Raw genomic sequence first — 15,902 nt, forward strand, 5'->3', positions numbered from 1 at the left:
TGTTGAACAATGTTGAACAGTGTCCTATAGGGCTGCTCGATTATGGCAAAAATGATAATCACGATTATTTTCACTGAAATTGAGATCTCGATTATTTAACGATATTTATTTAACAATAACAATGTATTGAATAATGGCTTTAAAGAAGTCAAAAAATAATATAAAATAGTGTGCAAATACTGATAACAGTGCAAATGTTTGCAATATAAAAAATAAATGAAAAATGTAAACATCTATGTTTAGTGAACTTCAAAATACTGCATAATACTGGTTGTTCACTGTGTTAATTGAGCAGTGGTCTTTGGCGAGGAAAACGTTACCGCGTTTGTTATCTCCTTGTGTCTCTGGGAGCTGGTGGGATATTTAGTCACGTTGTACAGGGTAGCGTGAATGGAGGTGTGTGAGGATGAAGCAGGTGTTGTCAAGAGTTTTTTCTCTACGTTCCTTCATTGTTTGATCGTATGTGACTTTGTGAGCGGTCTTCAAATTATTGAATAAATTTGTAGTGTTGTTCTGTGGTGTTAAGTCGTTTTACCTCTCTTTTCAACTAACGGCATTCTTTCTTCAGCAGCCATTATCCTCTCCTCACCAAATAACTTCTGCTTAGCTTTCCTAGCCTTCCGAGCTTCCCTCGGGTCCTCTTAATTGTGACGCGTGTTCGAAACGCAGAGAGGTGCGCTCGATTTGCCACACGGAGCAGCGCGAGAGGAGGAACTAATAATCGGCTCAGTCATTTTTAATGATCGTTGAAAGCCCAGATCGTAATCACGATTAAAATTCGATTAATTGAGCAGCCCTAGTGTCCTATTGAACACTATGAAGCCAAATAGCAAAGAGAAATTAAAATCGCATGCCATGAAATACTTTGGGTCTTAGGAGGTTAAATTGGTTTGTTGCTAAGTTGTTTGTTATGTATTCATTCCTTGACTTCGGTACCTTTTTATACTTGAATATTTTATAGGTCAGTGTTAAGTGACTTAACACATATTAACATAGCTTTGAAAATGTCAGGTGCAAAAACTGGACTGAAAATGAGTGAAAAAAGCAGCCAATGTCCTAAAGACTTTCAGCCAGATCCCGAAGTCTGGATTATTGGGGGGGAAAAGTGTAAAGAAAAGAAGGGGTGTCTCAAGACTTTTGCACAAAGCCGTATATAGCAAAAAGTTACCCTGTGGTAGTATTTTGTGCAACATCCAATACTTTAGACACATGGAGCTTCTGAATTTCAAAATTGGAGTGGGTTAGCAAAGAAGGAAGAGGGAGCAATAGACTGTAAGAGGTAAGGGGTTGCATTCGCTCAGGAATTTCAGGCCAAAGGCAAGCAGCTCTCATTTTTGGGTTAAATGGCAAACAATTCAACCTACACAGTTCTCTTTTTTCACAAAAGCTTCAGTTACTTTTCTCAAGGTTTTGTAGAGATCTGAATTAGGGGTGGGTTTTAATAATCGATTCATCGATTAAAATCGATTCTGGCTTGGATAACGTGAAATCGATTCATTAAAATCCTGAATCGATTTTTTAATATAAATTTATTTTGCCCGAAACGCCAGAATCTCAGGTGAAACCTCACAAAATTTCAACAACCACCAAACAGCTAAGACAGTAAATGAGAGCAGGTACACGGATTCTGCACAAGGACGTAAAGACACAGCGCGGACCTGCGGATCAGAATCAGTGACATGTCGCCTTTCTCACACGACGGGCGCTGCGGCTTTAAGCGGCTGCGCGCGCTCCCGCGGACGGCAATCACTTTCTGGCACAACAACTGGACGGACAGCTCGCTGATTCTGATGTTTCGGCGGGTCCGCGCTTTGTGTTCACGCCCTTTTTGCGCTGATTCTAAAGCTGTTAGTTTTATCTCTCTCCAAACAATATTGACCGAACCAGCAGCAAAAGAAGATCCAAACTACGCTTCACATAAACATTGTCATGAAATCACTCTGACTTTTACTGTTTTGCTTCCACCACGATAAAATCACACTTCATGCACAGCTCTCTCTCTCTCTCTCTCTCTCTGTACTTCAAGAACAGTTTCCCGTCTAAAAATCTGTTTTCTGCATTATTCGCTTGCTTGTTACGCACAAGTCTACCGTTGTTTACAGCGCTGTCCACCGCTGTTTTTTTTTTTTCGTTTTACATACTTCCGAAAAGAAAACCTCATTTCTGCCGTTCAATACTGAACAAATTTAAACTTTTTAAAATTATGCAAAATGCAAAACGCTTAGCCGTGTGTCTAATAAAACCGCTGTAACTTCAGAGGTAACGTTCATATGCTGATTAATGGTTTTCTTTCGTTTTTGATGTACTGCAGAATATTTTTATAAAATCCCAGGCCAGGAAAATCACCTTCATGTTTTTCTGTGTTTTATCTTCAGCTACTTTGACACAAAGGCATCTGCTGTGACGCTTACACCTTTGATAAAGTCTTGCGTGTGTCAGCTTCCTTTTTATAGATACAAAAATATGTAAATGTACTGATCTGAATTATAATATTTCTGACTGTCAAAATTTCCCAGATTCAAATCGAATTTAATTGAATTGAATCGAATCAAATCGAATCGAATTGAATCGAATCGTGGATCGAATCGATTCAGGACCTTGTGAATCGGAAACGAATTGATTCTAGAAATCAGTGACGATACCCAGCCCTAATCTGAATGTTTGAGATGTCAACTTTGTATTTTTATCTATTTCTTCAACCCCACTTTCAACCTCTTGCTGTGGTGCTTTTTGGTTGGCTGGGTGGATTCATAGTGGCTCCCTAACTGCCTAAATACATCTACAAAAAAATTACAGTCATCTGCTCACCTATGTGCTTGTTTCACTTTATAAATCACCAAGTTTGCCTGGAAGTTTGTGATCTGATAAGTGACTCCTTCCTGGTTCACTGCATCCAAACAATTAAGCCTAAAGGCAATTTTTTTTCCAGTTTACCCTCAGAGGTACCGTTCACCAGCCAACATCCCATTTATCTATCCAATTAGCTTCACCTGTAACACACCTCTTTCATTTCCTAAATGATAATGCTCAGTGTCATTTGGGGGCAGAGGCAGTTGTGGAACCAAATTGGCCACTTGGCAGCAATAGCTTTTCATAGTGTGAGAGCTGAGTGACAGCATGCGACAGCAGAAAGTGCACACTGACGAGCACCCTGAGAGCCAAAACATTTTGTAAATTAGAAAAAAGTGCTGTGAGTATCAAAGGCAGTGACAAGAAACATGCTGCGGGCCAGAGGTCATTGGCGCTTGGGCTCAGATTTTTTGGTTTCCAGTTGAGGGAAGAAAACACACCAAACACAACCCCCATGAATGAAGGAGTAAAAATTGCACACTGTATACTGCATTTTTCCAGGTTAGTTGTAGTTCACCTGTTTCTTGAAAAGAACCTTGAAGCCTTGAAAAGGTTTAAATGTATAGTAGCAGATATTTCCCTTATGAAAAATCATACATTTGTCTAAATTCCTGTTTTTAATGTCTCAATAACGACAAAACAAGACAGTAAATGAGAGTTAACCTATAGCAACGAATAAACTCCCTATGTAGCGTTAACATAAGTTAATTCTTTTGCATTGCACTGCATCCAATGACAGCATGGAGATACTGTATTTGTTCTGCACTAACAACATAATGCCATCCAACAGTCTGCTTCCATCCTCAACACATCCCACTTTCCTCTCTTCACTGTGATGTGTTCAGGGTACAGATATAAATAAAGTTCTGGAGGGAACTGAAGCGAAGACAAATGAAGGATGTGTTTTCTTCTTTTTCTTCATCTTCTAAAAGACTCAACAAATTTCGTCAAAGTCTCAAACTGTTTTCTGTGCTGTTTGCCTCAAAATGTTACAAAAGAGAGGAGACGAGATGAAGGTGAAAGATTAGTTTGAAAGGTACGGACACGCTGCTCAGTAAGTGAAATTTGGTGAACTCGACATTTAAATCTTGCACGTAACATCCATTATAGTTTACAGACATCTATACATGATAAATTGCTGAATTTTGTATTGGAGATTTCAGGAGTGGGACCACGCCTCCAAACATGCTCCTTCCGACCATCATCTATATAGGTTCCCCCAGTTCTACAAGCTGTTCATTCTCGTTTACGTGCCCCCAGTGTTGGGAAGGTTACTTTTAAAATGTATTCCACTACAGATTACAGAATACATGCCCCAAAATGTATTTTGTAACATATTCTGAATACTTTGGATTACTTAATATATTGTCATGCTTTATACAACTACATGTACTACATGTACTATTGCTGTTTGATTTATTACTATTACTGAAGGTTACCAATACCAACTAGATTTTTAAATCTTAATATAAAATGAGTAACAGTAGGGTGGACATTAGGTAAGGCTGCACTTTATGGAGCGATCTCGTATAGAAAACTATTCCGCGCATATATAAAACAGGTCTCCGAACCGTAGTAAAGGGACATCTGGCTAATACGGTGGGTTCCGTGTCGGGCTCGTAGCCGAAAACTAGCTTTACTTTGTTGTCTGGGTCAACTTTGCTAGCGAGAGACAGAGAGAGGCGTTGAAAGGCTGCTCCAACGGAACTTATTGTTTCGGAGGAAAACACGAACACGGTATACAGTCGAGTCTTAATAGCTTACTTACAACTGGGCTCGTCAGGCACTCTTCTTGGCTGCAGTGGTTATTATTATATTTACATGCCTCCATCTCCACATGCTTTACATGCTTCTGGTCGGTCATATTTTGAATAATAATTACAAAAAATATTTCTTCACGTCATTATGCGGGCCACAAGTAGAGGTGACATGGGCCGCGAGATTTGCCCCATATATACTGTATTCCCATGTATGTTTGCACACGTTTCAGTGAATTTCTGCACCTACTTTCCCATTTTCTAAGTGAAAAATTAAGGCTTTTTCCACAGCACTATACCACCAAGTTTTCTACTATCAGTTTTCCAAACATTTACTGCAAAGGAAGTGACAGAGAGGCGCATTTTATGGGTCGTTATTAGGCTTCATAAAGTAAAAATCTGAGTTAAAATGCTGATTAGCAGATGGAAAATGCAGTGGAAAGCCGCAAATATTTTCCCTTTCAACCTCTTCCCCAGATATTCAATTGTCTCTCTCACTCTCTCTTAGCTCCACTCCTTGTTTCTTCATTATCACTCCTCTAACTTTCTTGCCGTCTCCGTGTGCCGGCCCTCCAGGCGGCCAAAGACAGATGTCTGATAGATTTTCTTAGCAGCAAAAGACTGTGGGCCATGGCTGCTGCAGATGAAGCGGATGATGGGGTCTGGTTCCTTCTTCCCAAATCCCATTTATTTCACAGGAAAGAAAAGCCAAACTTGAATCTGTGTTGTGAACGGATCAATCACATATCAAAACAATCTTAATGGACCCGTCTGGTTAGATAAAGGCTGAATAACAGAGAAATGGCAGAACAACATGTCCTTTTTGTTGACACATGCTCCCATTTGGATTGTCAGATAAGAGTGGCCCAGAGATAAATTTACCTTTGAGAAGCGTGGCTTTGTGGAACTCTGAAGCCCGATTTTGGACCGACTGTGGTTGTAAAATATCATTTTGAAACTGCTGAAGAGAAGTGGTGCACAAATGAATGATACGCTGACTTTGTGTGAGTGTTTATATGCTGCAGCGTGTCAAAAAAAACCCGGTGACTACAATATGGTAACTGAATTTTAATAGCTGAATACAGGGGCATGAAAAGCCTTCATAATCTCATCCTTTTCACAGTTTTTCGGTCACATTGTGAGTCAGGAAAGGGGTTGCTTTTTTTGAAAGGTGGACAGAGCAGTCCCAGTGGTCAAACACGACCAAAGTGAAGGGTCAACAAGGGTTACTTACGCCCAATTAATCTCTGCACATCTGTGTGTATTTTAGCAGGTGCAGGGGAATTTAGCCTCTGAACTGAGCCGCAGAAAACATGTTATGTATCCTCTGTGGCAAAGAAGCCACAGAACAACATGTGACTCAACCATGACAGGAGAGTTTTTCTCTTTTTTTCTTGTAAGCGTGTTGACATCAAAAACAACTGGCAGCTTATCTTTGGTTTTCTCCAATACACAGACAGAGTGTTTACAGAATTCCCCTCCTAAATTTATTCTTGTCCCTTTGCTCGCTGTTAAAGAAGCAAGAGGAACTTAATTTATCTTGTCCCTAGCCACTGGCTATTATCTAGTGGTGCTGTGTGTGTGTGTGTGTATGTGTGTGAGAGAGGGAGAGAGTGTCTTTGAATAAATCTTTATGAGGGATTAATATGTGCATACTTAACTGATGATGAAGACTAGACTCAGAGCATGGCATGCAGAATGAATAACTATTTAAATTCTGATTTTGAACTTTTGGTCATCTTGCAGTTGCAGAACAAATTCAGGCTGATTGAGCCTGTAATAAGCATGCGTTGTAGCAGCTGTTGACTCTCCTTTGTGCAATCAATTATTTTGCACCTCTTGAATAAAATGTTTAAAACTTGGAAATACAGAAAAAAAGTGCTTTTAAATGCATTGGTAAAATCTAGCAAATTAAGGCACGCTCTAGGGCAGCAGCTGAATTTGTGTGATACTCAAGAAACCCAGCTGCTCTTGGGCCAAGCATATGGTAGTGGTGGGTAGCCCCTGGGTATTTTTTGTGTTTGTGTTTAACCTTCACTCACTGTAGCTGCTCTCACAGTCCTTTGGCTGTTTGTGCGAATGCACCATTAGCTAACAGACCTCACTGGGTTGGAAGTTCTGGGCTTCAGTTTCTTGGGAAATAAAAATGGTAAACATCACAGCATCACTTAGATAATTTCCAACTACAGAGAAAATTTAAACAAACACTTCAAATTAAGGAAAAGAAAACTAATCAGGTTTTATGTTATACTTAAAAAAATGTTGCTCTGTTAAGAAGGATTTTTAATGTGCATGCTTTCTTTTTCTAAACCAATGAATAAATGCCCTTTTTAAAAGACACAGGCTGATTTTGTGAGAGCTCAGAGAGCAAATCTGTTTTTTTTTCGGGAAGCTAACCGTCTGTTCACAAGGTTGTCTCTACCCCCTTTAGGTTATTGCCATCCCTAACAGCATTAGTACTATTTGGCATCGCTTCAGAGTTGGGGCTTGCTGTTCTGTGTAGCTGGCCTCTCTGTCTAGGACTAGTACTGTTAAGGGCTCATCGTGCAACCCACTAATCTACTTAAACCTTCATGGTGCATCTGTTTGTGTGCGTGTGCGTGTTCATGTCCTGGAGTATCTCAGTGAGTTCATTAGGAATGTTTTGACCTGAAGAGCTGAACAAGGAACAAAATGTAAACACTTGTTTACATCTTTTAATAATGAAGCCATTGTAAAAGCACTGTAGCAGGTAAAGTTGGACATTAGTCAGAGTAGTCTGAGAGATCCATTACCACTGGCTTACTTCCATAATGTGTCTGAGCTCATGGTGGCCGACTCATTTACTCGCCCACGTGTTAAGTAACACAACACTTTGCCAAAACTTTCCGTGTCACTAGCTGAAGGCTGACTAAAAGCATGCAGCAGTATTTTTCAAAATCTGAAGCTTTGGAACAATTCAGATGTTTAAATTAAAGTGAAGACATAAAATATGTTCCAACAACAGTTGCGCATCACACACAACTGTTGCACAAATACATTTGTGTCCTCAAACACTGCGGCACGATTATGTGCTCAGCCCCAGCACATTAGGAGAAGCTAAATAATTACAAGGTAAGTGCAGACTTTCAAACTTTATTTCAGAACGTTCTGCCAGCTATGATGACTATATATAAAAGACGGATGCAGCCAATGTGACTATAGTAGACTAGATACTAGAACAGGGGTGGGCAATCTCAGTCCACGAGGGCCGGTGTCCCTGCAGGTTTTAGATGTGTCCTCGAACCAACACAGCTGATTTAAATAGCTAAATTAGCTCCTCAACATGTCCTGAAGTTCTCCAGAGGCCTGGTAACGAACTAATCATGTGATTCAGGTGTGTTGACCCAAGGTGAGATCTAAAACCTGCAGGGACACCGGCCCTCGTGGACTGAGATTGCCCACCCCTGTACTAGAATATTAACCATGAAAACTGGAAAATGCAGTTACATTAATCACACAGCAAGAAATATTATTTGCATTGCAGAATCTGCAAAAGCAACCAAAGCCACAGGCAAAGTTGACCCAGCCATTTTAGTGACTTAGTTTAGCTGAAGGCTAGCAAACAGCTAGCAGCCTATTCAAAACCCACCTGTCATGCAAACTGACTTCACATGCACCACTTTAAGGTCTAATACAGTTGGAGTTATTAAAAAATTAGTCATGCTGCAAATGGTGTCATTTTGGGCTTTTTAACATATGTGTAGCAGTCCCCCAGACCAAGGAAGGAATAGAGAGAGCCTCGACGGGTGCAATGTTTTTACTTCCATTCAGAATCTAACAGTGCTGAGGTGCACCATAAAAACTAAACAGAAAAAACAAAATACATCTTCTTAGATGCTTATTATTAATATAAACTCAAATATAAATCAACGAAATATCAACTTAGCAATTAAAACATGTACCTCGCGCCACCTTCTGCAATGTGTTAATTCAGTAAGAGTCCGGTATCACGCCGCTTTACGCTTCATTAAGAGCTGCATTCTGGCACACATGCACCACAAGTCCTCGATTTTCCGGTCTGAGGTGGAAGTGCAGCTTGTCGGTGACTAAGTGCCAGAGCCCTCTACTGGACACTACAAGTAATTATATAGGCTTATAGCAATAAACAAAAACAGATGTTTACAATATGAGTCTAATAGAGAATAACTTTTGGAGCCAGCCTGAAGTGGCCGTTTGCAGCACTGCAGTTTGCTCAGCCTTGCATGCTGTGATTCTGTTACTGCTCATCTAATTTAGCCCTCACCTCCCACACTGTTCAGTCACAGGAGAGAGTGAAGTGATCAATACATGTGGACATGAGCGGGCATGCAGTTGCAGCTTGAAAAAGTGTAATAGTATGATTATTAATAAGTGAGCACTTGCATGCAGATGATGTGGTGATGACACTTTAGGGAATCTGGCGCTGTAGACTACCACTGTGGCTTAATCTGTATCACTGCAACTTAATAGTTTCACAATGCCAGACTGTGCAGTTTACAAGGACCCTCGACAAAACCATAAGAAAACAGGCCATCGACACATATAATCTCATTTGAACCCCTGTTTTGTGCTTCCAACTCTCCAGTGAGCATTTGCTGCCTAGCACCCACTCTACTCAGCAGGGATTAGGCACACTAAGACACACTTGAGCTCACATACACACAAACATACTACACTAACGAAATACCCTCTACCTGAGCCTCAACAAGAGGTTTTAGCGATACACACAGCATGAGTGTGGGGACCTTTTTTTTTTTTTTTTTTTTAAATGTAACACAAAGGAAGAGAGAGAGCGAGAGAGAGAGAGAGAGAGAGCAGTCTAACCTCTCTGTACAAAGGAGATCTGATCGACCCTCATGAGTGTGGTGAGTGCATTTGGCCATATTCTAACAGTACCTGTTGTTGTTTGATGTTCCTCCACTGAGGATTCCAGCATTTGTGCGGCTGTGCTGTGGGTGTATGCGCCTGCTTGTATTTTTGTGTGTGTTTTGTTTGTGTATATATCAAAGCTTTGTGAACAATGCAGCAATCATTTGTTTTTTCCTTGCAGTAGTGACTCCCTGTGCCTCGCCTGTTAAATTGGAAACATTCAGGCAAACATGGTTACATTCAGCTTGGTTTTCATTCACATCCCTGTGTAGACTACCATGCGTTACACTGAACCTCATGGTTGTAAACAGTCACATGCATTGCTCAGTGTGCAGCATGCGAAACATAACAGAGGTTTAACACTGCACACTTAACCTGCTACTGTGTATCTCACTGACTCAGCAGTTATTTGTATTTTGGGTTCTTGGCTTTTTAATGTTAGAGAACAGCGCCCGGTGGTGTAGGGGAGAAACCCAGCCCTCATGGCATTCGTATTCATATTTAAATTTATTCGTCTCTGCTGTGTGTTTTGCCATTAGCTGTCAGTTTTACATAAAGTAGTAAAGTCACTGTTACAGTGCAGGCCTTACATGTTTTTGACAGCTACACACTTTTTGGTCTTAAGGCTTTGTGACAAGGTTATTCGGTGACGTGTACTGAATCCCTGTCACAATACCAGAAATGTAGTAGTTGGTACCAGTGGAGCTACGTGATTCTTGATACCCAGTTTGATTCGATATGTAGGATACTTCCATAGCAGACACAGCCTTAGTGAGTCAAAGCAGCGTTTTCACAGCACCTGCACTAATCGCCATCTTCCACCTGTAGTTTTTCCTCTTATTATTGTTCTTGTTGTTCTCATCGTTTTCTTCATGTTCTTTTTTTCATGTTCTTATTCTTCATCTTGTGGCTTTTCCTCTTCCTCATCTTCTTCTTTCCAACCTTTTTGCTCTTCTTGTTGTTTTTTGTCTGAAGAATTGCCACCTCATTAGCTATGCTATGGACCAAACAAAAACAAGTACCCAGTATTTTGGTGTCGAATCTGTCTGGTGACATCTCCACAAGTAACCTTTATGATTCCTACACAACAGTGTAGTCTGTCATTTGTTTTGTGATGCACTTTTGAAACTAGATTGTGTGTCTGAAAAAAATAATAAAAGCGCGTTCCTGCTTCCAGGTGATTGCTCCCAATGTGCCGCGCCCCCCCCCCCCAGTGTTAACAGTAGAGACGGTGTTATGCAGAGCAGAGTGCCAAGTTAAGTACATGCTGACTCTGAGCTTGCTGTGCAGGCGAGCAGTCACTCATGCTGAAGATTCACTCTCCTTCTCACCTCACGTCGCCGTGATAAATGTGGGCATGTTGCAACTTGTGTGGCAGAAATCAAAAGATGGATTAGTGCTTCTACTGACTGCACAGGAAGTATATGCATTTTTTAAAGAAGACGTTTGATTTGGCACATTAAAGACTGAAATACCTGTCTCTTTAGCTCACAATTACATGCTTATATTAATTTTTTACAGAACAGACCTTTTTCTCAGTGCGGTCACAAGCCTAAAGTTTTCACTGGGATACTGGTTACAGTGCAGATTGTTGGTCATTAGCTTTTACTTTCTGTGTTTGAGCCCAAGTGGCAGGCTGTAGGGAATGTTTTCGCAGACATCGCACTGTTTGCAGTGTTAGAGTCTGCTTGGATTTACACAAGGAAACAAGCAGATTGAGGCCAAGTGCAGACTTTGGGGAATGTTTTCTTTTTTTTCAATCTTTCACATTTGGTTTTTGTCACATGACATGTTGTTGTGGTGCCCTTCGCAGCTCCCTGCAGGCTATGAGTGTCAAAAATTTGATTACATAATAAATGTGCCCCAATTTCAAGCAACATATATAATAGAAAATTAGAAGCAGTTTTTGAAACTTTTCCACATTTAGTCTCAGAAGAAAATTAGTTTGTGGTAATAAAGAAATATTGAGCTTACATTATGAACCACATTGTAATTCAAACATTGTTAGAAACTGCAAAGATTTCATGTTTAATAAATGTAAGTATCATATACCAGACAAACAGTAAGTACTGCAATCTTTTGAACACAGGATGGATTATGCCTTTGCTCTTTTCAGGGACCTTCACAGCATACATGTGTGACCTGTAAGGAGGCTGGATTGAGTGTTTGTATGGCTGATGACTGCGGTAACTGTTTAGCACAAAGAGGTATTATGAAGGATCTACCTGGATTAGTGTAAGGCGGTTTAGCTGGCTTCCTGCAGCTTCAAAGGTAGAACTGCAGATACGGTGTCTTCTATTTCCTTTTTTACTTACGAAAATATTTTATGAGTTGTGGAAAAAAAGATCTTCTGGGGGGCTTTTTTTATTCAAAGAAGCTGCTCTCTTTCATCTCTGGCATCAATATATATGACCCAGTGAATGTAGCTTCAAAGAACAAGTCTATTTCAAAACAAGCTGCAAGACAATGACTTTAAAGGTTACAACATTTTGCAGTATTTTAAAAATCTGAATATTTTTTACTGTTCTTGTTGGGGAAATAATGCGTGGAAGTGATGAATTATAGTAATGTGCAAAAGTCTTGAGCCACGACTTCATTTCTTTATACAAAGAGAGAAACTGGTGGAGTGATTTATTGAAATATGTAAGGCATAAACAGAGTTTGTACAATTCTAATGGGCTTAAAAGTCAATATTTGGTATGACAATCTTTGTTCTTCAGCACAGCGTTAACTCTCTGAGGCAGCTTTCTTGTAATTTCTTTAAGTAGTCTTCAGGAATAGTTCTCCAGGCTTCTTGAAGGACATTCAAATCTCTTCTTTGGATGTTTCTGCCTTTTGTTCTGTTCTCTGACAACATGATCCCACACTTCAATAATGTTGAGGTCTGGGCTCTGGGGAGGCCAATCCATGACTGATAGTGTTCCATTGTATGGTTTTTTATCCAGGTATGCTTTTACTGCATTTCCAGTGTTGTGCTGAAAAATGAGGCTGTTCCCAATCAGATACTTTCCAGATATTATTGTTTGGAGGCTGAAAATCTGATGTTCATAATTTGGACCGGTGTTCATATCTTTGTTTGTAATTCCATCAACTAAATTGAACTGTCCAATGATTGTGTGATTTGTATAAAGTATTTTATATGCCAAATAGATGTTGGCACTCATAGTGCCTTAGGGACAACCGTATTTTCTGCACTATAAGGCGCACTTAAAATCCTTTATATTTTCTCAACAATCGACAGTGCACTTTATAATCCGGTGTGGCTTATGTATGAATTCTGGTTGTGCTTACTGACCTCGAACCGATTTTATGTGGTACACGCCGCTCAAAAATCTGTCCAAAAATAATTTAGTACGACTTTGGTAAGCTATGAAGCCGCACCGGTGATGGATTGTCGGAGCATTACAGCTACCGTAGTCAGGAGCCTCGCGGAGTAATCTGGGTCCAAGCTTAGCTTCAGGTCCCAAAGTCAAACGAACACTGCGGCAACACTGAGAGTTAAAAACTGTCTAAATTCTTCCATCTTTAATAAAATGATCAGCGTTGCTGCTTTACCAGGTGTAACAATTAAGTTTAACATCCAGGCATCCATGAAAACAGAATGTATTAAATTTAACACAGAGTTAGAAGTTAGCAGGACGTTAGCTCGCTAGTTCCCACCTAAACATGATATAGCATGTTCTGACTGAGAGATTTCTGAACAAATTAAAACGTACAGCTCTGCTATCACTTCCAAAATAAATGAAGGCAGAAAACTAAAGAGCTGTGACTTTTGTAGGATTAGTGAAGTCGGACTAGCTGGTATATAATGATGTGCTACGTGACCCTAGCGACACAGCTATGTTAGCATAATATAAACACAGTGAAGCTGGAGGATGAAAGCTAACTTTTTTCCACTCGATAAAAGTTAACATGAGGGTTCCTGATGGTTAAGGATAAATCCAATCGCTTGGCAGGATGCTGTAAACGGACCAAACTTCAGTCAGGAGAACAACTGAGATAATCCATCCACAATACCAGGTTAGTCATTAATATACTGCAACAACATGGGAATAGAGCAGCTGCGAGAGAATTCAACATTAGTAAAGTTTGACTTATCTGACTGTTTTGTTTCTTAATGAACCTTATGATCTGGTGTGCCTTATGTATGAAAACAGACCCATACATTAACAATGCGGTTTATAATCCAGTGGACCTTATAGTCCGAAAAATATGGTATTTATGTCAAGATAGGTCCCCAAGTAGGAGGAGATAACTTCCGAAATGGAGGTAGTAGGACTGGACTGAAAATCTATGAAAAGCAGCCAGTGTCCAAAGAAAAAGGTGAAAGACCTCCAGAAAGCCTGGAGAATTACTGTATTGTTGGCTTCTTGGAAGCAAAATAGAAATGAGGGGTCGCTGAAGAGTTTTGTACATAATATAAATATGGAAGGAAAGGAAAAGAAATTCCAAGGAAAAAGAAGGAAATAATTGTGACCTTTAATCAACGGCCTCTGCTCCCTATAACACATCAAGGCCACGGCAAAATAAAGTGGGAAAGAGTTTTCTTTAATTGTGACTTCGAAAGGCCAAAGGTGCCACTTGTTCACTTCAGATTGCCAATATTGTCCCTGTGATCTTTACCCAAGCGGGAGCTGCTTAATTTGCTGCCTCAGTGCTACTATAGCAAAACTTGAGTGAGCACACAAACACAGAAACACAGACGCACTTGAAATCTGACACGGCAGAGGAATATCAAAGCTCAGACTGACTCTTAAATGTGCACAGTCACACATAAACACACTCATGTAAAAAAATTAAATAAAATCTACCCACATAATGATCATATCAGTTTGAAAAGTTACTCCTCCATTTGCTTTGCAATTCTTTCTTTTAGGACATAGGTTTTCACAAAGAGCGTACATGAATTATAGAAGTTTTTATTGATCTCAAATCTATAAAGTAACCATTGCAATAATTTCAGCTGAGTACGTGTTGCTGTATTATTAAAGTGCTACCGTGTGGTGTTGAATGCGGGCTGTTTTTCAGACAACATGAGGAGCTTTCCCTCGGGGCTCGAGCAAGTTAATGTGTCTGTCGGTGAAGCTGTCACTGTCACGGCACATCTATAAATCTACAGTTTCCGCTGTCACACTGTATCTGTCTGTTTCTTCATCTCTGGCTGCCAAAAAGCTGAAGAGAGAATGGACTGCTTATTTCCACTGAAAGGCAAAACTGATCTGATTTGAGGGGGAGAAAAAAAGACCTTTACTCACTGACTGAACCCCAAGAAAAACTCATCAGTGATCATCAAAAGCAAATATTTCGAAGGCTTTTTCATTTCCATGAAATCTCTCTCCATGACTCATAATTCTAATACTGGCAACCTATCCAGATTGTGCTCCACCTTTCACCCTATGACAGCTGGGATTGGCTCGAGCCCAGCTGCAACCCTAAGACAGCTAAGTGGTTTAGATGGTTGGACTGAATTCTCCATCTTTGTTTTTGCTAGTATGCGTGGGTCTATGAATATGCAAACGGAGCTGCACTAACCGTTCCAGCACTGTCGTGCAGCAGATACTGCAAGACTAGTCTTATAGTTGCAATAATTCAGTTAGTTAATTCAATACATTTTTTTTTCTATTTACTATTTTTCAAATTTCAAAATTTGCAAATAGCAGATTTAATTTGTTGTGTTTTTTATTTGACGGATTGTAGTTTAGTAAATCTGCAAATGGATCAAGTTGTGGGATGTCATAAATGACTAAACCTCTGATGAAAAGAAAAACATGAAGTGATCACAATCCATGTCCACATCAATGTTCCCTCTGAGCTGCGCGCGTGCGCATGTGCGCACTGCTGGCACGGTCTCTGCGCACAGAAAATCTGCGTTGCGCACAGAAAATTTTTTTTTAACCTGAATTGAAATTAAAATTAATACTTTAACAATTCTGTTTTGCAGTGTTAGTCAGTCAGTGACTGGCTGCTCCCGTATGGGATTAGAACGATGCCACCTTATCCCATAGTCCAGCCAATAATGCGATTCACATTCGTATATACGCAGCTAATCAACGTCGTTGACAGGCTATGACAGCACCCTTATGTGCCGACACCGGTGTTTTAGCTAGCAAAGCAGCGTGGCTGATGTGGAGTGAAGCCACGTTAATGACAACGTGTACAACCATTGGAGGTGTGAGCAGGACAGACGGAACAATTGACGGAAAAATGTGTGGACTTTATACCAGTTTTTAAATTGTGTTGATAGGCCACGTAAAACCAGAGTTATGATAAAAATATATGCAATGTTTGGTTTTCTTCCTGAATACTATCGTTGTTTATATTTACTGCGGGGAGAAACGGTAAAAACGGCGTTTTATAAGGAAAACGCTCGAAAGCACTGTCCACCTGTGAGCAAAAACAAAACCAAAAAACCCCCCACCCTTTCCT

At 40.1% G+C, this 15,902-nt stretch overlaps 1 protein-coding gene across 4 annotated transcripts in view; it reads left to right on the plus strand.

The window, feature by feature from the left end:
* Positions 1-9,259: 9,259 nt before the first annotated feature.
* sphkap (SPHK1 interactor, AKAP domain containing) overlaps positions 9,260-15,902 on the plus strand; it is a 123,345-nt gene continuing 116,702 nt past the window's right edge. For 2 of the 4 annotated variants that reach the window (XM_063492745.1, XM_063492747.1), the window contains exon 1: positions 9,260-9,472. The gene's annotated coding sequence lies outside the window, so the exon portion shown is untranslated. The remainder of the gene's footprint in view (positions 9,473-15,902) is intronic. The other 2 variants (XM_063492742.1, XM_063492746.1) reach the window with 1 other exon arrangement.

This window comes from Pelmatolapia mariae, linkage group LG14 (genome assembly GCF_036321145.2).
Source record: "Pelmatolapia mariae isolate MD_Pm_ZW linkage group LG14, Pm_UMD_F_2, whole genome shotgun sequence".
Classification (NCBI taxonomy): domain Eukaryota; kingdom Metazoa; phylum Chordata; class Actinopteri; order Cichliformes; family Cichlidae; genus Pelmatolapia; species Pelmatolapia mariae.